Source organism: Balaenoptera acutorostrata, chromosome 19 (genome assembly GCF_949987535.1).
Source record: "Balaenoptera acutorostrata chromosome 19, mBalAcu1.1, whole genome shotgun sequence".
Taxonomy (NCBI): Eukaryota; Metazoa; Chordata; class Mammalia; order Artiodactyla; family Balaenopteridae; genus Balaenoptera; species Balaenoptera acutorostrata.
Genome location: NC_080082.1, coordinates 9,951,246 through 9,975,376, shown reverse-complemented (window position 1 = coordinate 9,975,376; position 24,131 = coordinate 9,951,246). Strand labels below are relative to the sequence as shown.

The window sequence follows — 24,131 nt, the reverse complement described above, 5'->3', positions numbered from 1 at the left end:
TTGCTGAATGAGCATGCATTTGATTGATAACCGAGTACACTTGTCCCAGTATTCTTCTCAACTTTAAAAGTATGTTAAACAAAAACTTATAACGTTTCACATAAAAACCTTTAAAGCTCTCAGGCTAATCTGAAATGTAGCGTGTACAAGTTGCGGTTTTTGCTGTGCTTAATCCTTATTAAAGCACTAATCACCAGGGTGCCAAAACTGCTATAAGGAGAGCACGTAGAAAATATAAGGGATCAATAGTTGGTACTTAGGAAATAAATGAAACGACTTGTTGTTTGTTTGTTTGTTTGTTTTAAACCCACCTTGGGGCCGAAAGAAAGACTTAAAATGAGTTAGGTTGTGAGTTTCTCAGCATTTCATAGCTTATATATTGAAACAGTTAACTTGCATTCAAAAGCTACAGACATGCATGTAAATTATTTTTTTAATAACTTGAATTTTCACTGGGGGGAAAAACCTCTCAGAAGATACAGGGATGTGAATGAGAGGCCCTGCTTTTAAGAAACTCAAAATTTGATGTGAGAAGCACATGAAGAAGCAAAGATTCTGTGCTAGATCCCTGCTTCCCACAGTGGGAGATAAATGTGATCGACCCGGAGTGATCAGGGGGCACTTCCTGGAAGAGGTTACCATGACCTTCATTTTGGTTTGACACTGCAGTAGCACAGGGACTTAATTTTGTGATTAGAATATTGATAGTATTCTGTGAAGAGGGCAGTGCTCATGTTGTAAACTTTCCTTGCGTCAGTATCCAATCATCATTAAATACTTAATTTTTTTAAAACTAGTGTTTATTTATTTATTTGTTTTTTAAAGATAGATTTATTTATTTATTTATTTTTGGCTGCATTGGGTCTTAGTTGTGGCATGTGGGATCTTTGTTGAGGCACGCGGGCTCTTCGTTGCGGTGTGTGGGCTTCTCTCTAGTTGTGGCGTGCAAGTTTTCTCTCTCTAGTTGTGGTGTGCAAGCTCAGTAGTTGTGGTGCGTGGGCTTAGTTGCCCCGCGGCACATGGGGTCTTAGTTCCCCGACCAGGGATCGAACCCATGTCCCCTGAATTAGAAGGCAGATTCTTTACCACTGGACCACCAGGGAAGTTCCAGTAAATACTTCTAGATGAGCGTAGTTAGTGGTTCTTAGATTTTTGGATTTCAGGATCCCCTAAACTTTTTCAAAAGAAAACAAAAAGGAGGACACCAACTTAAGTTTGCCAAGTGTTGGGGGTTTTTTTCCTAAAAAGGACACTAATTAAAAAAATAACAACAAAATCAACAAATGTTACAACATGCCTCCATCAATAATCAACACTACTTTATAAAAGAAAGGGTATTTTAACACGGAACACCAACTCCAAAAGACAGTCATTTCATTGTATTTTATGAACTTTTTTTCAGAATAACTTTAGGCTTACATAGAAGTTGCAAAAATGCACAGAGGGTTTACCTACCTTCCCCTAATTTTAACAGTTTACCTAACCATAATATAATTATCAAAACCAGGAAATTGGCATTAGTTTTTAATATTTACTATACCAGCTTAATCACACTTTACGAGTTTTCCATCACTGTCTTCTTTTTAGAGCAGGATTTGGTCCACGATCCCATCTTATCTTTAATTCTGTCTTCTTGGTCGCCTCTAGTCTTTTTTTTTTTTTTAAAGAAATTCACGTTCTTTTATTTATTTATTTATGACTGTGTTGAGTCTTCGTTTCTGTGCGAGGGCTTATCTCCAGTTGCGGCGAGTGGGGACCACTCTTCATCGCGGTGCGCGGGCCTCTCACTGTCGCGGCCTCTCTTGTTGCGGAGCACAGGCTCCAGATGCGCAGGCTCAGTAATTGTGGCTCACGGGCCCAGTTGCTCCGTGGCATGTGGGATCTTCCCAGACCGGGGCTCGAACCCGTGTCCCCTGCATTGGCAGGCAGATTCTCAACCACTGCGCCACCAGGGAAGCCCCGCCTCTAGTCTTTGACAGTTCTTCATTCCTTCCCTGTCCTTCCTGATCTTGAGACTTTGGTGCATCTGATTTTTTTTTTTTTTTTTTTTTTATGATTAGATTGAGTTAAAGCAGATTTTTGGCAAGAGCATCCTAGAAATGATGTTGTGTCTTTCTTAGTGAAGCAGGTCAGGTGGTGCATGATGTTGGTACGTCTTTCCCTGGTGATGTTAATGGTGAAGTCACTTTGATCATTTGGTGAAGGTGATGCCTGCTGAGTTTCTCCAGCATCAATTTGTTACTAATTTTTTCTTCGTACTGCATAAATATTTGGGGGGAGATGCTTTGAGATTATGCTGGCATTCTCTTTCTCCTTAAACATTCACACACTGACTTTCAACATCCATGAGTACATCTTGCGTATAGCAGTTATTACAGTGGTGGCGTTTGCCTAATGGTGATTTTGTATTTCTTGCATTGGTTTCTGCATTGATTAATTGGAGTTCTTCTGAAAGAAGAGCGATCCTGTCTTCCCCATTTGTTGATTGATTGAATTATTTTATTTATATTAGTATAGATTCACAGGTATGTATTTTATTCTATAGTTTATAGTCCAATAATATCATCATTTATTTTGTTACTCAAATTGTTGCAGCTTTGGCTGGACCGTCTTCTTCAGGACCTTCTTCTGGTTGGCTTCTGTGATGGACTGCCATTTTGATGGAGTGAATTTCCGCTTTTCACTGTCTGCCTCCTTGCTCCCCACCTTTGATTTCATGTCACCATAGGCTACTGAGAACAGAGCCCTGCTCTTTGGGACATACTGGCCTAGTGAACAGAAGGGAACTCATGGGAGCATGCTCAGTGCTGAATCTGTGTCCTGTTCCCCTGCCACCCCCTGCCCTTTAGAAACAATAAGAGAAGACATGAGGAAGTGGTGATGGGATGTGAATTAGGATAAAGGAAAAATAAACTGTCATGGTATTGTGGGAAAGGCAGGTATTTCTTTTAGGATTGGAAAGGGCTTTGTCGGGGGGTGGGTTTCCAGGGAGCAGCCTGAGCTTAAAAATAATAGACACGGTTCATCCATAACTTCCTACGTGCAGGCGGGTGCTGGGCCCTCTAGGGTACAAGCGTAATCTTGTCTAACCCTCCCACAGTGAAGGAGATATTAACATTATGGTTCCAGGGATGGGAAGAGTGACGTTCCAGGGTTCCAAGAGGTCAAAACACATTGAAGAGGTGGTTGAGTCAGGACTGAATCTTGTTTCCTGGGCCCCAGGGACTGTCACTGTGTACTTCTCACCACTGCCTCCTTCTCACTCCTCCCGCAGTGAGTTCCAGGGGTAGGAGAGAAGAGCTCCTGCCTGCCCTCTGATGACAGAGTCATCCCCACCCACTCCCCACCACAGTAGTCTGTTCTATCCATTATCAGGAAGAAAGAATCACCTTTCTGTGTAGTCATCACTGGGAGAGAGTGTGTGTGTGTGTGTGTGTGTGTGTGATTCTTCACCCTTCTGTGTAATCTGTGCATTTGAATATATTTATGTGTTCCTGTCATATCTTTCCAAAAGTTTGCTTTTAGAGTGTGTTAGTGTGGGGAGTTGTGACTTGCAGTGATTTCATGAGAAATCTGCATCCCAGAAGAGAAGAAAATATTCCTCTTTCTACCGAATCTGCTTGGCCACCAGCGTGTGTTTTCTTCTGCCCACCCTCCTGTATTTACCATCCCTCAACCTGTCAGACAGAGGGTTGGTCTCTGGGAGGGATCTTGGCAATACCAGGAGCTCTAAACCCTCTAGCTCACAGCTGGGAGGATGGACGCTCCTTGGGGAGCAGGAGCCTGCCCAGGGTCACAGAAGGAGTTAAGGGTGGGGACCGACTGAGAAGCAGGGCAGTGGACTCCAGGCTGCCATTCTGTCGTCTTGCCTTGGAGCTCCCTGAAGAATGCCTGCCAACATTCGACTGGCCAAGTGTATGAAAGGAATTCTTCAGGATGGTCTCTTAATAATAAATGCTTACATTTTCTCTTGGCCCCAGGCCAAATCCCGCCCCCGCCCCAATCTTGTTTTCAAGGTTGAACATTCCTTCGAGTTAGTGACCTTGCCCTGCTTGGCCTGTGGATGTCGCTCTCCATCCATAAGCCTCCTTTCCAGGGACCATGTTTGCAGCAAAGACTATAATTTTATTTTGGGTTTGGAGATACTGATTACATTTTAGCTTCTGGTATATTTTCTTACCTGTCACAGCCATTACATTTATTTTAATAGTTACTCTACCCTCCTGATAGCCAGTAAAGGGGGAATTGGATATTGTCTATCAATTGGCTAGTCTGTGAACTAAGGCTGTATCTAATTACAAGGCGTTGTATCGGTGCTGATTTATTAACCATTTACTGTGCTTGGGAGAAGGTAGCGTTTTTAGTAGCACTGTTCAGCCTGGATGTAGCTTTCCAGGAGGGCAGGGTGCCCAGAATATCACTGATCTTACAGTTATTACTTTGTGTCATATATAATCTTGTTTTTTCCCTGCAACAAATAAATCTTTGGGACTCCCTGGAAAAAAAAAAAAAGAAAGAAAAAAAACATTTGTGGTTACAGTATAATAAAAATAAACCGTTTGTCGTGACTGCAGCTGACATTTATCAGCCTGTTTGTGGGTGCTCTCTCTCTCTCTATAATACAGAACATAATTTGTCACTTTGTAAATACATTCCAGTCTAAATCCCTGCCAGCATCTGTTAGTGTTTGAAGGATTAATGTGCTACCCTGTGTATGTCTGCGCTTGCAGGGAACAGTGTAGCATATGATTATGGATCTTGGGAGAACAGGAGAATGGGGTATTTTCTCTGCTTTTTCCTACGCGTGTGGTCTTTCTGGCCTTTTCCTGATTTCTCATCCTTTTCCTGTTCTGCTTAGGTACTTGGAATTTCATCATTTGCAAGGATTCTGTTAGTCCCCCATATTCCTTCTCCCTTTCATAGAAAGGGTCATAGTGATCGTAGTTTACAGGCACTATGGGTGACCAGGGGCAGATAATCCGGGGTTGGTTAGACTGGGATTCAAATCCTCCCTTCATCTGACTTACTCGACCTCAAGTTGTTCAATTTCCATTTACTCATTTGCAAAATGAAGATGCGAATACCTACCTCTTAAAGGCACGGAGGGTGAAGAAGGGAATCTTAGGTGGATGCAAGGCACTCAGCTGAGTGCCCGGCCCAGAGTAACTGGTGGGGCTGCCCCACCTTCCGTCACTGTCGGCCTGATGGCTCTTCTTGACGTGGTCCATGACCCTCGAAGTGTCCACTGGAGGATCCCAGGGCCATGAGCCAGCTGGTGGTTACGATTCTGTTTTGGTATTCATCTTTTCTTGTTAGTGGGGTTCGTATTTGTTTGGAAATATTTATATCCCTGTAAATCAGGTGCTTGGTGGGTTCTTGCCCGAGAGAACATTCTGCCAGTAAGGAACTGTGGTTCTCAGTAAGGCTTGGTACTGACTCCTAGCAAGATTGAGGGATTTAAATCCCTCACCATTGGCAAAATGATTCACATACCTGCTGGAAGGGCCATCCTTGCTCTCCCCAGCAGAAGGCATGAACTTATCCCGAATCATAATAATGTGAGCTGTAATTCTTACTACTTTAGGGAATGGCTGTAGTCTCTCATTCACCCTTTATCTAGTGCTGTCATCTGGATTGGAAAAATCCCAGGACATGGAAGAAATGGCCTCATTAGTAACTCTCCTATGAGCAGTCTCTATTTCATGTTTTCATTGCTTTGGTATTTTGTGTGTACTACTGCCTATCGCACCCAAATGGTTCCCCCCACCCAAATTCTGCGTCTACATCTGCACCTCTCCTCTGCAAAAAAAAAAAAAACAAAGTGTATAGTTCTGTTTTCATTAAGAGAAGTGGTGTTTTGTTGTTGTTTTGTTTTTGTTTTTCTGCACTATAAATGCATACGAACAAGACAGAAATATCGTGTTCACATACCCAGTGGACAAGATGGGGCTTCTGATTTGATGCTTGTTGTTAGGATTCTGGAGAGACTCTTTAGCAGATCTGGGAACATGCCTTTGAGCCCAACGAAAAAAAGTCTGTCCTTCGCACCCTAAATGCCCAAGGATTGGTATACTTGGAAAATGTCTAGAAACCTATATTTCAATTTTTCGACAGGTTTTTATGAACTTCTAGAGTGGCCAAAGTATTTTTCAAAAAGGTCCTGGACTTCCCTGGTGGCACAGTGGTTAAGAATCCACCTGCCAATGCAGGGGACACGGGTTCGAGCCCTCGTTCCAGGAAGCTCCCACATGCTGCAGAGCAACTAAGCCCACACACCACAACTACTGAGCCTGCGCTCTAGAGCCTGTGAGCCACAACTACTGAGCCTATGTGCCACAACTACTGAAGCCTGAGCGCCTAGAGCCCGTGCTCCACAACAAGAGAAGCCACCGCAATGAAAAACCTGTGCACTGCAGCAAAGAGTAGCCCCCGCTCTCCGCAACTAGAGAAAGCCGCTCTCCGCAACTAGAGAAAGCCTGCGTGCAGCAACAGTGACCCAACACAGCCAAAAATAAAATTAAAAACAAAACAAAACAAAACAAAAAACCTGTGTTCAAGCAGATGTGGAATTGCAGGAACCATTTAGTGCTGATACTTACAAAGTGTAATACTCCCAAAATTCAGATTATTTAGTAGGAAATTATTTTCAATGAACAGTGTTAACAGATACTTTCCACTCAGTCCATTGTACACACTGCTTGGGACTCTTTATGCCGTGTGTTAGCTGTATCTTTATCTGATGGCCTGTGTGATCAGACAACACATACTTTAAGGCATGGTATGATGTTCTTCTTTCTCCTACATTCAGTGGAATCTGCAGCTAATATTAAGTACAGGACTGTCGGACTTAAGGAAACACAGCCATCTTTCTTGACTCTTGTCCTAATACAGGTTTCATCAAACTTAAGCCCTGCTAGGAGGAAATCCAGCCCAACACCTGTTTTTGTAAATAAAATTTTATTGCAAATGGCCATGCCCATTCCTTTCCATTATCTATGGCGGCATTTGCTTCCATGCTGCAAAAGTTGAGTAGTTTGTATGGCTTGCAAAACCTAAAATACTTACTATCTGGTCCATTCGAGAAAAAGTTTGCTGACTTTCTAAAGGACTCATGGCCATTTGGAAAGAAAAGTCTGTTTCACCAAATTAGAATGAGCAGGTGGTTAGATTAGTATCTTATTTCCACACATATGGAAACATTTCAAATTACACATGACTTAGTTATCAAACTTGGCTCTTTCAGAGCCTGGGGGATGGGGTGAGGGGCGAGGTGGAAGTCAGCTGTTTGTTTTTTTTTTAAATCATAAAGTTACAGTTTTAATGGTCAACATAAAAGAAAGAAGTGTAAAGGCTTTGGGTTCATGGAAAGAACAACATTCTTGGGAGTGAAGTACTTTTGGACCCCACCATAATCTCCTGGATTTAGGGGTAATTTCAGGGTTGGAAAGAAAGTTCTGGCCCCAAAACAATAATACTATCTTGTAAGGAGAAATGGCTTATCAGTGTGGAGGAAAAACTGAAATCTCCGTTCTGCCAGGTACTAATTATATGATTTTCGAGCAGATTTTTTTGGATGCTTTCTCAGCCTTTGTTTTGTTTCTAAAGTACAGGTAATTAGGTCTACTTTGTAAGGGCTCAGCAGGGTAGAACATGGCAAAGTCCATAATCTGCCCTTGCCTGAATAGTATCAGCCAGAGAGTAAGACCTCAAAAATATTTAATTAACCGTGAGGGTTTGCCTCTTGGACTGGAGTTTGTAAATGTATACAGGGACAGGAAGGCTGAAGTCCTAGATGTGTGATGAGAGGTGACATTTAGATTAACTAGAAAATGTGACCCTCAGCCATAACACCCCCAAATCCTTCTGGTGGTTGTCCTGCAGACCTGGTACCCCCAGAAAGGAGTGCAGCCTCATAAAGTCTGCTTTCCTTGAGAAAAAAAAGACCAAATGGACCTGGTCCTCTCTTCACAGAGATGAAAGCTCTGGCCACCCTGTCCCACCGTAATCAACAGAAGCTCTGCCTGTAGAGAACATCTGCATCATCGAGCCAGAGGGAGAAGGGAAGATGCTGTTTATAAATATTTTAATTTTTATTTTTTTAAACTTTGGGTTTATTTATTTATTTATGGCTGTGTTGGGTCTTCGTTTCTGTGCGAGGGCTTTCTCTAGTTGCGGCAAGTGGGGGCCACTCTTCATCGCGGTGCGCGGGCCTCTCATTATCGCGGCCTCTCTTGTTGCGGAGCACAGGCTCCAGACGCACAGGCTCAGTAGTTGTGGCTCACGGGCCTAGTCGCTCCGCGGCATGTGGGATCCTCCCGGACCAGGGCTCGAACCCGTGTTCCCTGCATTGGCAGGCAGATTCTCAACCACTGCGCCACCAGGGAAGCCCTGTTTATAAATATTGAAGCGGCAGGAAGAACGGGCACTAAGGCCGAGCTGCTTTCACACGCATGCCGTTCCAAAACGGCTTCTAATGGACATGTATAAAGTGGTGTCCCCTATGCAGCCCCTCTCCCCCTGACTCTAACGCTGTCTGCGCTGCTCTTCTGAAAACACGCAGTCTGTAACTTAGCTGGCTTTTAACAGAATTACCTGACGTGATCCGTTCGTCCCTTTTGGCTACAAGAGAGTAGACCACAGAGCAAGTTGGATATGAATGTGGCCACCTGCATGCTTTGGGCACTGAAGGGACAGGGACGTCCATTCCCTGCTTTGGATCTTCGTGTCCGAGTTGGCCTCACTCTGCCCCTCCTTACGGACCACTCTTTCCTCCTGTTAGGACTTTGTTTCCAGAAGCAGTCCTGGTGAAGCTGTCAGAAAAGCCCTGGAAACCTCACAGGACAGGCACGCCTGACTCTTTTCTTTTTCTGAATCTTTCTCAATCTCAGTCTGTCTGTCTGTCTGTCTACCTCTGTCTCTCTTTCTTTGTACTCCATAGTGACTACCAGGCCACTGCCTGGAATAAAGGGCTTGGGTGGTAAGTTGTATCATTAATCTGATACATGCTACTGGCCTGAATTCTTTGCATTAATTCAGAAGTTGTAATGGGCTATTGTCTCTCAAAGACGTCTTCAGGCTTATTTTCTGCTGTTTGGGCTCCAGAATCAATTGGATTTTGCAACTCTAAAATGACCCAGATCTCCTTTCTGCTTGCCGACAGTATGATTCTCCTTCCCTGGTAAAAGGTAGCATGGCGCAGGCAACCGCACTGACACTTGAAGTTGTGAGAGAGAACAGTTTTACCAAGTGATTTCCAGTGTATGACACAGATACACATCGGGTGCCCCCGACTGACAGGGGGCTGTGGCCCATTTAGTGAATAAAGTATCGAAGCTCCTTTCATCTAGTGGCCTTACTGTCTCCGAGGAAATCATTATAATCTACATCCATCATGTGGAAGGAGAAAGAATGTAGGGAACCCATTTCACATGAGGAGTAGCCCAGGAGCGCCACACTCTTCTACTCACAGGCCATTGGTGGAAACCTAGAGGCCCCACCCCACCGCACTGCAGGCTGGGAAATGTAGTTCCTGCCTGATCGGTCTCTTCTCAGCACAGCCGCATACTGTGGACCAGGGAGGACTGGTTTGAGAGGTGCTGGTTCTCTCTGTCCACACTATTTATACACCGTAGAGGTGATTCTTAAATTCTAGTTGGTTTCTGCCTTTAACGTGTGAATTTAAGTCCATTTTTATTTCTTGTGATTATGTATATACCTGTACTAATTTATGAATTTAGTTTTGTGTTTCCTCTCTACCAAGTGTCCAAGTGTTTTCCTTTATTATTAATTTTTAATTCTTTTTTGTATATTATTTTTGCATTTATCCAGTTTCTTTATATCCAGTGTACCCCATGCATCTTTTTTTTTTTTTTTTTTAATCCTGCTACTGCTGGTTTGGAAGCTAAACTAACTTACTTTATTCTTCTCCTCCCTCCCCTCCCCCTCCCCTCCCCCTCCCCTCCCCTCCCCTCCCCTCCTCTCCCCCTCCCCTCCCCTCCTCTCCCCCTCCCCTCCCCTCCTCTCCCCCTCCCCTCCCCTCCTGTCCTAGTCCTCTCCCTCCCCTTCCTCCCCTTTTCTTTTCCCTCCCTCTCTTCTGATATTTTTCTTTCTTCTGGAAATTTTCACATACATATCTAAATTTTCTCTTACTTAGTATAAAACTGTTTACTGTCTCTATCATTTTAACCAGCAAACCAGGCCATACATGATTTAATGGCTCGATGAAATCCCTGCCCCGCCCCCCCCCCCCCAAAATCTCTTCTTTGTTATTGTTGTTTCAATTCTGTCTTCAATTACTTTTTAAGAGTAATTTATTTGGTCTTGTAGCTAATGTAAAAGGTGCACAACATTTGGGGATAACTTGACTGTGACGTGTGTGTGTGTGTGTGTGTGTGTGTGTGTGTATTATGTTGAGTTCTCAACTTTCCTTCCTTTCTGGGTGTTTTCGTTGGAACTTGTTAGGGGCTTCTTAGGCGGATGCCACTTAAGCAGGAAACCTCATTTCTCTTGGAAGCACATATACTCTTAATCTTTTCTAGTTTATCTGTTGAATATCCTGCTTGGCTTCTGCAGAACCTCTGAAAGATTTCTCTCTTTCAATTCATCCATAAATTAAAAATAACTGTCGTGGTCAGTCCCCAAGCGTGATGATACTATTACATGTTTACTGCATGCTCTGCATACCAGGCTCACATCTGTCATCATGCGGTGCGGCCAATTTCTGAGAGGCAGGCCCTCAGCCAGCCATTCTGATGCACCAGGAGGAAAGCCTGACTTTCTAAATGGCTTATGGGAAATCACTGTTGCCAACATCAGTAACATGCTTTTACTTCTACTTACAAATTTGTCCCAAGTTTGGTGGTGTGTTATATATTCATTCATTCATTTTATAAATTAAAGCCTGTCTTGAAAACCTACTCTGTGCCACTCACTTTGTACCAGGAATCAGAGACAGAGATATAAGACTGTGCATATTAATTTACTTTAACTGTCAGTGTGAATTATTGGTTGTTTTGGTTTTCTTTCATAGTCTTCTGCAGTGTTCTTGGGAATAGAAATTGATATAACCTTTTAGGAGGACACGCAGTAAAAATCTATCAAAGTTTAAAATGTAGATATCTCTTGACCTAGCAATGCTACTTCCAGGAACTTATCCTCTAGAAAAAAAAAATCATTTATTGCGAAACATAGGTATTGCAGCATTGCTTTTAGTAACAAAAACCTTGAAACTACGTAAAATAATATTAATTACAACAACAGCAGTAGTTAACACTTAGAGCATCTCTGTTTAAGGTGCTTTCCATGGTTATTATCTCATTGAATTCTCACAGTAATCCCCAGGACGAGGTTCTGCTATTATTTCTATTTTTACGGATAAGGAAGGTCAGGCATCGGAAATTTAAGTAAAACGTTCACAAAGCTAGTGAAGGGTGTGGAGGAGTGCTGAGGAATCTAAAGGGGCTCAGTTTTTAATAAATTCTTGAACAGCCCTACAATGGGCTAAACCTACGGGTTGGAAAGAATGTGAGTGGAGTCTATTTAGACGTATTCAATTATGTGTTAACTGGGAAAAACCAGATTATATAATAACCCATGAAGTACCATACTGTGTTTGTAGAAATGTATCATGGCCCAGTGTTTTTATATGTGCAGAAAATGTACTCTGGAAGGACTTGCATCACTGTCACTCTGTTTATCTTGGGGCAGCGGGATTCCGGAGATATTTTCACTTGATACATTATCCACTTCTGTATTATTTATACTTTCATTAGTGAGCCAGTTTTATTTTTATAAATAAGGATAAATTTAAGTCGCTGAAGCCCACTTAAGTGAATCACGGTTCCTCTCGCTAAACTCACACATGCACCCTCGGCACCGTTGCCATCTGGGGGCAGTTGTAGGATGTTTAGCAGAATCCCTGGCCTCTACCCACTAGGTACCAGTAGCCCCCCAACCCCCAACCAATTGTGACTACCAGAAATGTCTCCACACCTTGCCGGATGTCCCCTGGGGGTGGCATGTCCCTGGGTGAGAACCCCTGAGGCAGACACTGGTTAGTGTATGTTCCTCTCCATCCTAAGGGTCGTAATGAAGATCGTCTCTCTCCATCTGAGCATCTTTCAGACTTCACAGGTCCTTCATGTGGAATTCAGAAGCCTTTCAACCAGAGCAGACAAATCTTGTTTGTCTCTCTCTAGTCAATTTAACTAACCACCATTGACCTGTCACCAGATAATCAACAGGTCCCGCATCTCTGTGTTTTAAGCTATACACCGTTCTGAATCTTGGGGGGGGGTGGGGATCACTGATTTTTCTTTTATCAGCAACTTCCCCAAAGAAGGGACTTCCAGTGCCCCTTCCTTAACAAGTTTCATTAAGGAACCCACCTATTAAATATTCAGAATATATAGACTGTTCCTGTTGAGGATCTAATTATACAGTAAATTAGCTGATGTCCAGTCTGTTGCCTTTAAAGCACATCGTTGATGTTTCCAATACTTACGTAAGATATAGGGCCTGTTTATTAAGAGTCTTCAACTGTGTATAAAACTAGAACAGTCAAAAGTAATGGTGTCTACTGAAGGATTCTTTATCATATGAATTTACCTTTAGTCATCTATTATTTACTTCAGCTATTTTATATGCCATTATAATAAATAATATGACAGAGAAAGCTTTTACGCTTCAACTTATCGTACTAGTCTTTACTTGCCTGCAATCCTTCAGGAAAATGTAACCATGCCTTACCTATAGTTAATGTGAATCATCACTTACATTAGAATGAAAAATTCACTATGAAAAAAAGGCTCTTTCTTCAATAGCAAGGCATAAATGCCCGATCACATTGACTGCCAAACTCCCGTGCCATTTGCTGTCCTTCCTTACACTGTTTTTAAGCTGCAAAGTGAATACGTCGCATAGAGGGAAGTTGGAAGGTTTTCGAATATTTTCACTCTCCTGTTAGTTTCTGGCAAGATAAGCATTTTTTTATCCAGGGTGCAAAATATTGCCTATTACCGTCTAAGCATTTTTAATAGTTTTGCTTTACGTGGTGCGTTAACTCATACACCAAATTAAATGAGCTGTTATCCGGTGCAATTTCTCCTTGAATCAGCCTCACAATTACCTGTAGATATTGATACAGTTATTTTGCAAATTGAGTTCCAGCAACCCAAGGCAGAAATTCTGACCTGTATATAATGAAGAAAGTGTTGTCATAATTTTCTTATTAGGGATGTTTACGAATTTAGTGGGGAGGGCAGAGTTGAAGGGCAGTTGTGAGGGCTCAGGAGTGAAGGTTGCTGCCTGATGGTTGATCTGAAAGTCAGGAATGACGAAATCAGCCCCTCTCCTTCAAGGCTGTAAGAAAAAATCCAGGGGTTTGCTAAGGATCATTTTTGGTTTGGTTCCCTATTTCGAAATTGGACTCTTCCCTAAGAGGATTTTCCTTGTTAAAGGCACAGTGGTATACAGATTGGTACAGGTGTGTAGAGCTGTAAAGGAGACTCTTTAAACTTTGCTTTCTCCTTGGGGAGAAATGCTTTTTTCAGAAAGAGCATTTATCAGTACATCCTTTTAATCTTTAGGCTTGTCCAAGATTGGGCAAACTCCCCATCAGACTCGCTCACGAGGCTGGTTTGGGTTATTCTCCTGAGAGGTACAAGAGCTGAAAGGAGATGCAACTCTCTAGCTACTCCTGCGTTTCCCAGCGAAAATGCCGCCACCCGTGGCCACCATTAACATCACTTAAAAGATACTGGAGAAATTAGTGTTGTGAAGTCCCGCATAGGATGTTGGTGAATTATGAAACCAGTGTAGTTCGGTCTGTACTGTAGCTCAGTGAATACTGTCATGTCAATAACGTGCTCAGCACCAGTGTCTCCTGCTGCTGTAAATGTGACAACTCCTATTTAAGGTTTCACAACATAAAGTCAGGACCAAGTGTATGTAAAGTGAAGGGGTGAGAGACATCAGCATAATGCAGTTAGGGCCCATTGGATTAGAATTTGCAGGATGCCATTAACAATAAGCTCTGAACGTAGATTATTGCCTTGGTTACATTTTCTCTTTCAGCACTAGGCTTCTCTTGTAAATTTGAAGTGTATGAGATAAATATGATGTAAAATAGACACAAACAAGAATACGTAGAGGGTGTTAATTTCTTCATAGCATCTCAGTGTCATCTGTTGAAGAATATGAGGACAGGGCTTCAGCGCGGTGTGGTACTCCAGTGAAGACACGAGCACTGGAACCATCCCAGCCAGTTGGGAACCTGGATCTGTGTCTGACTAGGCTGTGCCACTTAAACCGTACCGGCCTCTGTCTTCTAGTCTGTGAAATGGGGGAAATGATAGATACTTCAAAAGATTTTTCCCTATGACTCTTTAATGAAAAATAAATGCCAAGCAAGTCATAGATGCTCGTTATTTTTTTGGCTCTGGTTATCCATAAATATATGTACGTGAGAGCTTTTTTTCAGGGAAACCCTGAAGCGAACTCTTCTCTAAGTGTAGGAGAGGGTAGGCACACACCCATCAAATTCACCTAGATTGGCACCTTCATGGTCCATGGTCAGTCTCACCCCTGTGGTTTCCATAGGGTGAGTCCCCATCCGCTGAAAGAGAATTTCCTCTGGGTGTGTTGGAGGCTGGGCTCCCTGCTCCCATTCATTCATCTGGGTTTCTCTATCTTTCCATCTCCAACAGTTGTTACCGTGTGCTCTTCTTTTTGACCAGCTCACAGGTGGCGCTTGTATCATAACAGGAGGAAGAGCTGATCTTACCTGCCGCTAGGCTAGGATTGAGCAGGAAGAGGGCAGTGGGGATGCTTTGGTCCAGTTGAGTGGAGGAAACAGGACTCCTGGACTAGATGAGAGTATTTTGAAGTGTGCCCACCTGAGTTCACTGTGAGGTCCCATCACACACAACAGCTTGGTTCCCAGACCAGCTACTTTTGGTTCATTACAGGATAGTGGAGAAAAGTCATTGATATACTCTAGCTAATTCATAGTCAGTTTACAATTAATAATGGTTTTTAAGGAATAATCTGTTTTTAAAATATGCTTGGTCGCTTGAAATTATTTATATACAGCTTTCCAAAGGCCTATTACCATTAGATGTTACCTTTTTTGTTCTTCCATTGATGGTAAGCGGATTATGGGTGTGAGATATTTCCTCTTACGTGGTGTTGCAGTGATGGGGAATAAAAGAAAAGAAGTAAAGGAGTTGGGATCTTTGGAATATATGTTTACCTTTAGAGGCAGAGTGAGTGAATGAATGAGTGAATGAGTTCACTCTTGTAGATATTGTCTCTCTTATTGTGGACCAGGAGCAGGACAGCATGCTGCCTCTGTACGAGGCTATTCCAGATCTGGTGGTTTCCCCTGGGATTGGCCTTGGTGGATGGGCCTCTGAGGGGCGTGAGGACAGTGGGCCATGTGGGCATTGTGGAGTATACAGTAGGGATTAAAATCATGGCTTGGTGTGAATTGTGGTTCTGCCAGTTTTTACCTGCGTGAAGATGTGCAGTCACTTTATGAACTTCATTTTCTCCATCCGTGAAACGGGCGGGTGATAATAACTGCCCGCAGAGGGTTACTGTAGGGAAAGAGGGTACTGTGGGGCGAGGGCTCATATGGCCAGGGTTCTCAGATTGCTGCCATTGGCCAGTTGGGCCCCGTTCACCTCTCTCAGTGAAGAGTGAAGCAGTTCAGTGCAGATGGTGATGATGATGATGGTGGTGATGGTGATGATGATGGTGGTGATGATGGTGATGAAGATTGTGGTGATGTTGACAGCAATGCTAAAGACAACAACAAAAACAGTCACAGTAATACTGTTCCTTGGTAACAGTTCTAGAATACTTCTCAGATGTCAGGCGCTATTCTAAGGATTTTACATATATCACCTCATTTCCTGATAAAGCAGGTGCTCTTATTTCCATTTTACAGAAGAGAAAACTGATTGTGCAAGAAGTAACTTGCCCAGTTGGTAAGTGCTAGAAGTGGGATTTAGACCCAGGAGGTCCCACTTGAGTCCATGGCCTTCACCATGGTCTTAATACCTTTCAGGTTCAGAACACTTACTGAGTTTGGAAACTGGGGTACCCTGGCCTCTGGGGGATGCAGTGAGCCTCCTTCCTCCTGCTCTGGGGTCATGTGTCATCCATCCTCCATCACAGAGCTGCCGTTCATACTTTGAGCTACTTAAGGTAAATTTGTGAAATAGAGAAGGGAGACTGCAATTGCTAACATGCTTTATGATTGAAAAGCAAACAGTGGACCTCACATTTTAGCAGTGGCCTTACAAATAATTATTATTATTTATGTGCCCCATGTCTTATATACATCATACCTAATCTTTACCCTAATCATGCGAGGCAAATGCACATTTTGGCATGGGTGCTAAGGCCCAGCGCAGTCGCACAGCCCCCCTGAAGTCACACTGTCAGCACCGTGGCCATGCTGGTCTGTGGCTCGGGGTCAGCCCAACTCTGCCGTCTGCTGTGGACGACGACATCCTCCCACTTCTCCCTTTAAACACCGCACACTCCCTATATGGTTCCTTTGGTTTCAGGCAGTATCACGTCTGAGTCATACTTGGCTAATTTATAGTCGTAAAACGGTATGAGAGATCCCTGTTGCGTAACAACAGCAAGAACCCCTTCGATTCTGCATGTGCAGACTCCTGAATCACTAAGCCAGGTTTTCTGAACTTAATAAAGAACAAACCGAGAAGACTTGGTCTGTTGAGAGTGTCGGTGGACTGTTCTGCCACCGAGCATCCCCTGACTTCCAGGGAAATGGAAGAAGAATGTGTGGGTTGCTTCATTACTGTGTCTTTCTGGCTGAGCCTGGGGTGTTGGGAGCAGGTGGGCTTCTCAACTACTTAGACGCTGCCTGCTGCTTCGTGTGTGGAAGGCCACCTGTGCAGTTCTCTTTTAAAACCTTGGGTGCCAGCATCTGTATACATAATTTAAAATAAATTTACATTCCTATTTTGCCTGAGATGATAAATTTGTGTGCTGGTGTCATTAAAGAGAAGGGTGAGGATTTGGGGAAGGGTAGAGAGAGGCATTTTATAAAGATTCAAAGTTCTAGTAAGAAGTTGTTTCTGTTAACCAAAGCTAAGTGGATGGACGGTTGGCTGGCTGGCTGGTTAGATGGATAGATAGAGACGAAGGGAAGAGGGGAGGGACCTATGGAAAGCTAACAGTTAATATTGGGGTGGTGGGATTATAGATGCTTTTTTTGTCCATGTTCATCTGTCATTTCTAAATTTTTCTATCATTAATGGAAAGTATGAAGCAGGAAGTGGCCTGAAATGAGCCTAGAGAGGTGGATGGGGCAAAATCATGGACTGAGTGTTAGTCGTTACCGTTATTCATTGTGTATATGTTTGCATTTCTGTTCTTGCTGGGCATAGGGAGGGTTGCACCTTTTCGAAGCTAAGCACAGCCACAACACTTGCTCTGCCAACAAAACGTGAGCACAAGTGACACGTGTCACCACTGGGTGGAAGCCTGTGACATTCCACGTGCACCTCGTCACATTCTCTTCCCCACACTGTAGAGGCTGGTGATGTTACAGAGGGTGGAGGCTCCACCTGATGGGGCCCCTGGCCAGCAACAATAAACAGGACCCCACTGACATGAGATGGGCCTGAAGCGTGAGCAAGTAATAATCCTCTGTTGTCTTAAGACATTGAGGTTTGGGGGCTGTTCCTTACTGAAGCTCATCCTGATGAATACAGAGGCACTTGTGTGAGCCACACTAAGGAATTAGGAGCATATCTTGTTGGCCATTCCAAGCTACAAAAGCGTTTTAAGCTAGGACTTTCTATATGGGCGTCTGTTGCCAATCCAGAGAGCACACTCTGGCCAAACAGGCCTGAACTTTTCACGTCCTGAGCGGCATATGCTGATTTAACATCTTAATAAAAAACCCAGCGGTTCTTTAGTGGTGATGGAATAGTTCTGTATCTTGAATCTGTGCATGTGATAAAATGTCGTAGAATTATACACACAGATATTCCAAGTATAAGGAACTGAGTGCGTCCCGGAACTGGTGAAATCCAAGTAATGTCTGCGGTCTAATAAATTACACTGTGACAGTGTCGATTTTCTAATTTGGTAATGTGCTATATACTTGGATACGATGCCCCCTTGGGCGGATGCTAGGAGACGGGTACGTGGGCACTCTCACTACTATTTTTGCCACTTCTTGTGAGTCTATAATTCATTCCAAATTAACGTTAACGACAACAACAGCAGCAAAAGTGAGTTATACCAAGAAAGTGAACTGTGGTGAGTCCCAGGTTCTCAGTCAGACTCAGCGGGAAAGCTCACATTGGCAGATGGGGCCTCTTGCTTTCACCTAGCAATCAGCAGTTTATCCCTCAGAAATGCTTTCTGTTTGCAGCCCATCAGCCCCTGCCTTCTCATTTAGAGCATGTCCCACGATAAACATTTCTATCACGTTAAGTTTGTCAGCCAATCAGAAGAGCAAACGCCCCAACACACACACACACATCAACGCATACACACACCTTAATTCTAAAAGCTGTGTTGTTCCTTCACTGGACTTAACTGCATTGCACACACGGTTTCTCTGCGTTTCTCAGGGTCAGTAGCAGAAACAGGAAACCTGATACCGAGGGCAGGAGAGTTACCTGAGTAATTGCGTGTGGACTTGAACCACCGTCCCCAGGAGCCTAGTAACACACAGCCTGTGGATTCGTCTGTTGAACTACTTGATGGCTTGTGACCCCTTGTTCCCCCTGGATGTGTATGGTCTGATTTTGTTCTTATTGGTAGTGGCAGCCCTGTGCTTTATCTTCAAGTGAAGGGGGAGGACCAAAAGACAGCTTACCACGTGTAAGCTGCACATTTAGAAGAATGTACTGCCCCACTTGGCTGCGCCATCAGTTTCATTGGAAATATTGCTTTGGGGGTCACCATCTGGGAATGTTCTCCCTGTTTTACGGGGGAAGAATGAACATCCATTTTTCTAATATGTAGCCAGCGTATCCCTTGGGGTTTCCGTCGGGGGCTCGGCTGAGAGGAGCAATGTCTTTACCACCCCTTCCTCAATAGGTTAAATAGTTGACTTTCCTCTTGTGATCCATTCAAAGTTCTGTAAGATTCTGTGTTGGCGGTGAGTGTCATGCTCTGTGCCGGGAGAGGCTGGGGCCGGAGCAGGCAGGATGAGGGTGAAAGGCCACCTTATCCGCTAACTCTGAACATCAGATTGGGTAGTTGAGCATTTAGGAGGTATAAGAATCTATGGGGAAGAAAAGTTAGCCATTAGCAGACTTCCCACTCAGAAGAGATTTTAGCCACAGATAAATATCCGTCATGCAGACAGAAAGCAGGTGGGGTTTTGCTCCCCATCTGGAGACCCAAGCGCTCTGCATGGGGTACAGTATCACTCAGGTGCATCCTCTTCTCCTGGGGGCAGTTTCCCTCCCTCTAGGATGAGGGGCGTGGCCTTGCCTTACCTGGACCCTCCAGGTGCAGTATTTCCCTAACAGAACCCATGTGTTGGCACTTCCCCTTTTCCTGCATCAGGTTCAACACTTCTCCTTCTTCCAAAATCTGCAGGTTTGAGCATCTGCCGCTGTTACCTGAGGAATTTAAATCTTCTTTGGCCAACTTGCCTTTGCCACTGATAAGCTCTTGGGGTTTGGGGAGGTCACTGAATCCCTCTCTACGCCCTTTCCCTAAAACTGGGCTCTGTTAGTAGGCAGGACCTGGATCCTCCAAGAGCCAACAGCGATTTGGTCTGATGTGGTCTTCGGGGGGCACCGTTGCTTGCTATCAACGTCATTTCATCCACCTTGCTGCACTGTAGCCCACCCGAACCACGGTTTACTACACAGTGGCCTCAGGGGAAGAATTTGTCACCACGGGCATCTTATCTCCTCCTCGTTAAACTGATGAAATACTTTCTCTCTTCAAGGCAGGATGTTTGATGCTTTATACTTAATCTCACAACTCTGAGAGTAGATAATATTCACATTTACAGATGAGGGAACTGAGGCTCAGAAAGGTTACATGGCCCAAAGTCAGTGTGCTTTCCTGCTGCCTCTGCCTGATATTCATTGTTCGAGGCCTGGGACTTGGGTCGGAGCCCAGGACCTAGGCGGCAGAGGTGAACTGCCGTAGACACACGACGCTTCTCAGCACAGTTTGTGTCCATTCGGGTGGAGGACGTCCCCAGCGGTGCCGTTTGCATCCCCCTTCATAATATTCGAGTATCGTGTTAGTCTCCATAGCCTTACTTTAACATCGCAGTCTAGACAAGAATTCCCAAGCTCACCGTTCGTTTTATGGGGATCTGCTTACCTGAACAGGCAGGTGGCCTGGCAGTCTGTCCTTCAGCGGAGGGACGTCTAAGAAGTGATAGCATTTCAGCTCACCCTCCAAGGTCCAGCCAGACTCAAAAATTGGGTGGGCTCTGTAAATACAAGGCAGCCCTGATCTTTCCAGAAGTGTGCTAGGAGGCCCTGCAGTGGACCAGGGTGGCTTCAGATCCTGACCCCTGCAATCCTTTTGGTGTCTCTCCAGGAGGGAACCTGGGCTCCAGCCAGTGTCAGACTGACTTGAGGTCTTGCTGTCCACACTTCTTAGCTCTGCAATCTCTTATAAGATGCCTCATTGTAAAACAGGCAAACTACAAACCTATCCTTCAGTTGTCCTGAGGATGAAACGAGATGATGCCTGTAAGTGCCCACCCACCATCGGCTCAGCGTAGACATTAATGGCCTCATTAATAGCATCATTATTGCCATCCATATGTGCCCTGCCCATCTATAGGGTTCACAGGGTTACTAAACCAGGGGGGTGTTGAGCAGTCAGGCTCCGTTGATATAAACGAGTTTTGCCTGCGTTTGTACTTTCTGTGCATGAATTGTCTCTCATTTTTCATGCAGGCTTGGTGGAATCATTTCAGAACCGGAGGGCAGCTTTTGAGATTAACATGTGGTCTCCAGAGTTCTTGCAGGAGCCAGGCTTTGTCCTGGTGTTGCCCTATCATTACTGTTTTTTTAGGAGGCACATTGAGAGGAGCTATGTGAGCCTGAGGACCCTTAGGACCCTGTTTTGTGCGCTGAGTCAAACAGCACAACCCCCCAGCATGGAGTTTCAGCAGAGTCCCAGCCTCCCATCCTCCCTCAACTTGGCAGTAAAACGCCCCGTTCTTCCATTCATTCCGATGATTTATATTCTCTCTGGGCGTCTAATATTAAACAGGGGAATTCCGACATGTTCCATAACACATTTACTGTAACTTGATACCATGAACTAAACTTGCTGTTATTTATCATTTCTTTTTATTTTCTCTCGTTCCAGCATAAAGCCAAGGTAGAAGCAATGACCCTGGACCTCGCTCTGCTCCACAGCGTGCAGCATTTTGCTCAAGCGTTCAAGGCCAAGAATGTGTGAGTGTTCCAGTGGAGGGCTATAGATCATAATATCTTGCTATTGTAATGTCTTTATCAGATGAACACAATGGGGAGGCCGGAAGGCTATTGTGTTGTCTTGGCGTCCAGACGGGAGGCTCATTTATATTGGCCCAGTGAAGGTGTACCGTATTTTCTTGACTCTGAGTCACCCTCATTTTGAGATGCGTCATCAATCTCATAACAGCCTCCCAGATAAAAAGGAAAAGACAGTACCAAGCAGCGGTAAAAGTGGCTCATAAAAGCCACCCGATTGTAAGCTGCATCCTGATTACAGATATTTTTGCAGTGCCTCCCAGAATCGAGGAAAAGTGTATTTTAATTGCACTCAGAAACGAGTAAGGTCGGCTCTCCAGTCCTGCAAGGGGGCTGAACGTCAGAGCACGGCAAGAAGGTTCTACTGTGTCGCAAACCTGCGGTGATTTTACGTGGTGCGTGAATGTGGTTCCAAAAGCGTGGACTCACATCATGAGAAACTTCCTCCTTTTCATTCCCTCTTCTTTCTCAGACTTGCAAAATGCCTGAAGGTGGAAGCCTTCGCTAGGGACCGGCAGATTTTTTTGCCATCACATGCCAACATCTTTCTAACAGGGAGAGCGGCCCTCAGAGCCAGAGCTGAGGAAAGCAGTGGTGGTTAGCTTCATTTTCATTACAATATTTTGTTTCCAAGTGTTTATTTTTACAGTTCCCTCATATTATTTAGGGCAAGCAATACTGGTTTCTCGTTTAACACAGTGGTTTAAATTTCTTTAACAAATAACTTCATTTAATTTTTCTTTTTCAGTGAGTTGATTTAAACACAGGGATTAAGTTAATAATGGTCCAGGAGGTGCCAAGGATAAAACAGTTCCAAAAGGGGCACCGAGTGGCTGAATTTGGAGAACGCTGATAAAATGACAAACTGCCTGGGGGTTCGCCTCTGTCGGGGTCGTTGGTTTTATAGTTCTCCACGCAGACGATGGGTGTAAGGGGAGGTGTCTTATCTTAAACCAGATATTCAGGTGGTACGATGTCGATCTGACCCCTCAGTGCTGTCCAGTAGCCAGTTCTTCTCATTTCTCCCTTAGTCTTTCACTCTGTTGTTTGAGACTGTTGAAAGGCCTGTTCTCTAAAGCCCTTTCTGGAGCAAGCCCGTAGCCTGAGTCCTTGAGGTTGAAATGTGAACTCAGAGCCTGTAGTGGGAGCTGCACCATCCCCTTAGGTGCCGGCCCTGCGCTCCTACGAACAGTTGGGTACCATCCGCATGCAGCCAGCAGACCTAGGCGAGCCCTACTGCATGCGCTCTCGGCAGCGTTTGGTAGCTGCGAGCCCGTGACAGTGCTCTCCTAGAACCTCTCGTCAGGATAGAGCAGCAGCTCTTAAGACATTTGCTCTTTTATCCCTTCCTGATTCATTTATCCGCTTGTTCATCCACTTAACACGCATTTAACGCGTGCCTCCAAAGCCCCAGGCTCTCTTCTCGGCTCTGGGAAGAGAGTGGTGGCCGGCGGAAGCCCAGTTGACCTCACACGAGCCATTGTCTCAGTGGCCAGCCAGCAGGCAGTGTTTTCCTGCTAGTGACTGACTCTCCTCAACCTCATATTTCTGTGGTTGTTTGGGAGCGAATAATAATAACCACTGCCGCAGTAGCAGTAATAGCTCATTTATTGAGTGCCTATTATGAGCCCATACCCAGAACCCTTTGTGTGCTTTTTCTGATTTAATTCTCAAAGCAACCCTCGGGGTGGGCGCTGTCATTATGTCTCTCACACAGATGAGGAAACTGAGACCAGGGAGGGTGAGTTATCTAAAGGCACGTGGCCAGGGAGCAGAGGGGCTGAGATCCCGTGCAGTCGGACATGCCTGGGCCCCCCTCCTCAGCCAGCACGCTGCACTGTCTGTCGTTCTTAATGTGCCAGAAACCGAGATCAGAGAGAGTGAGTGACTTTCACAGGGTCACTTGGCAGGCTGGTGGCAGATGTAGGATTTTCATCCGTTGTGACTCTCCGCTTTCTCCTTGACACCATGCTGCGCTAGTGGGAGCTGAGATGCACTGCCTCTTCGTGCTTCCTGCAGTCCTGGTGTCAGACCACACTGGAAGGGAACCATTTAGCCGAGGAGAGCCAACTGTTACATAATAGGACTATCTTCCAAGTCTTAACGGGACCATTAGTTTTTAACCGTTAAGTAATTCAGAAATCATCAAATCCAACTGCCTTCTGTAATCAACAAGCCCAAACTTTTGGAGAAAAGCTAGCAGCCATTTTGCCCTAATTCTAGATTTTAGCAAATGACTCTGAATTTTTGTACTCCTAGGTTCAGAAACAAAGGCGATTTTCCTCTTAGCCAACCCTGTACCACCAACCTCCTTTTATCCGTCTCTCGAGAGTCCAGCATTTTTCATGGGCTTAGAGAAATAGCGTGGTAGTGAAAATACGCATAAAAGACGCGAGCGACTTTCCTTTTGAAACACTGCCAAAGTGAAATCTCTCCTGGGTAGGCAGCTGACAGTTCAGTCCTTACAGGTCTGTAGATTCTGAGAACTGTCAGAGGTGAGTTTAAGTGCTGGTGACTGAGCTGCCAAAAAAAAAACACGTGTCACTCTTTGCTCATCATCCCCTCCCATCTTTCGGCATCAAAATTTCCTTGTGTGTAAAACATAATGACGAATGAAAGAAAGGCTGCCAGTTCTGA

The 24,131-nt window shown here is 44.5% G+C and overlaps 1 protein-coding gene across 1 annotated transcript in view; it reads left to right on the top strand.

Annotated features, from left to right (window-relative positions):
* The window catches only part of WWOX (WW domain containing oxidoreductase), a 254,311-nt gene extending 232,930 nt beyond the window's left edge, over window positions 1-21,381 (top strand). The window contains exon 7 of the mRNA XM_057533779.1: window positions 21,349-21,381. The gene's annotated coding sequence lies outside the window, so the exon portion shown is untranslated. The remainder of the gene's footprint in view (window positions 1-21,348) is intronic.
* The last annotated feature ends 2,750 nt before the right edge of the window (window positions 21,382-24,131 follow it).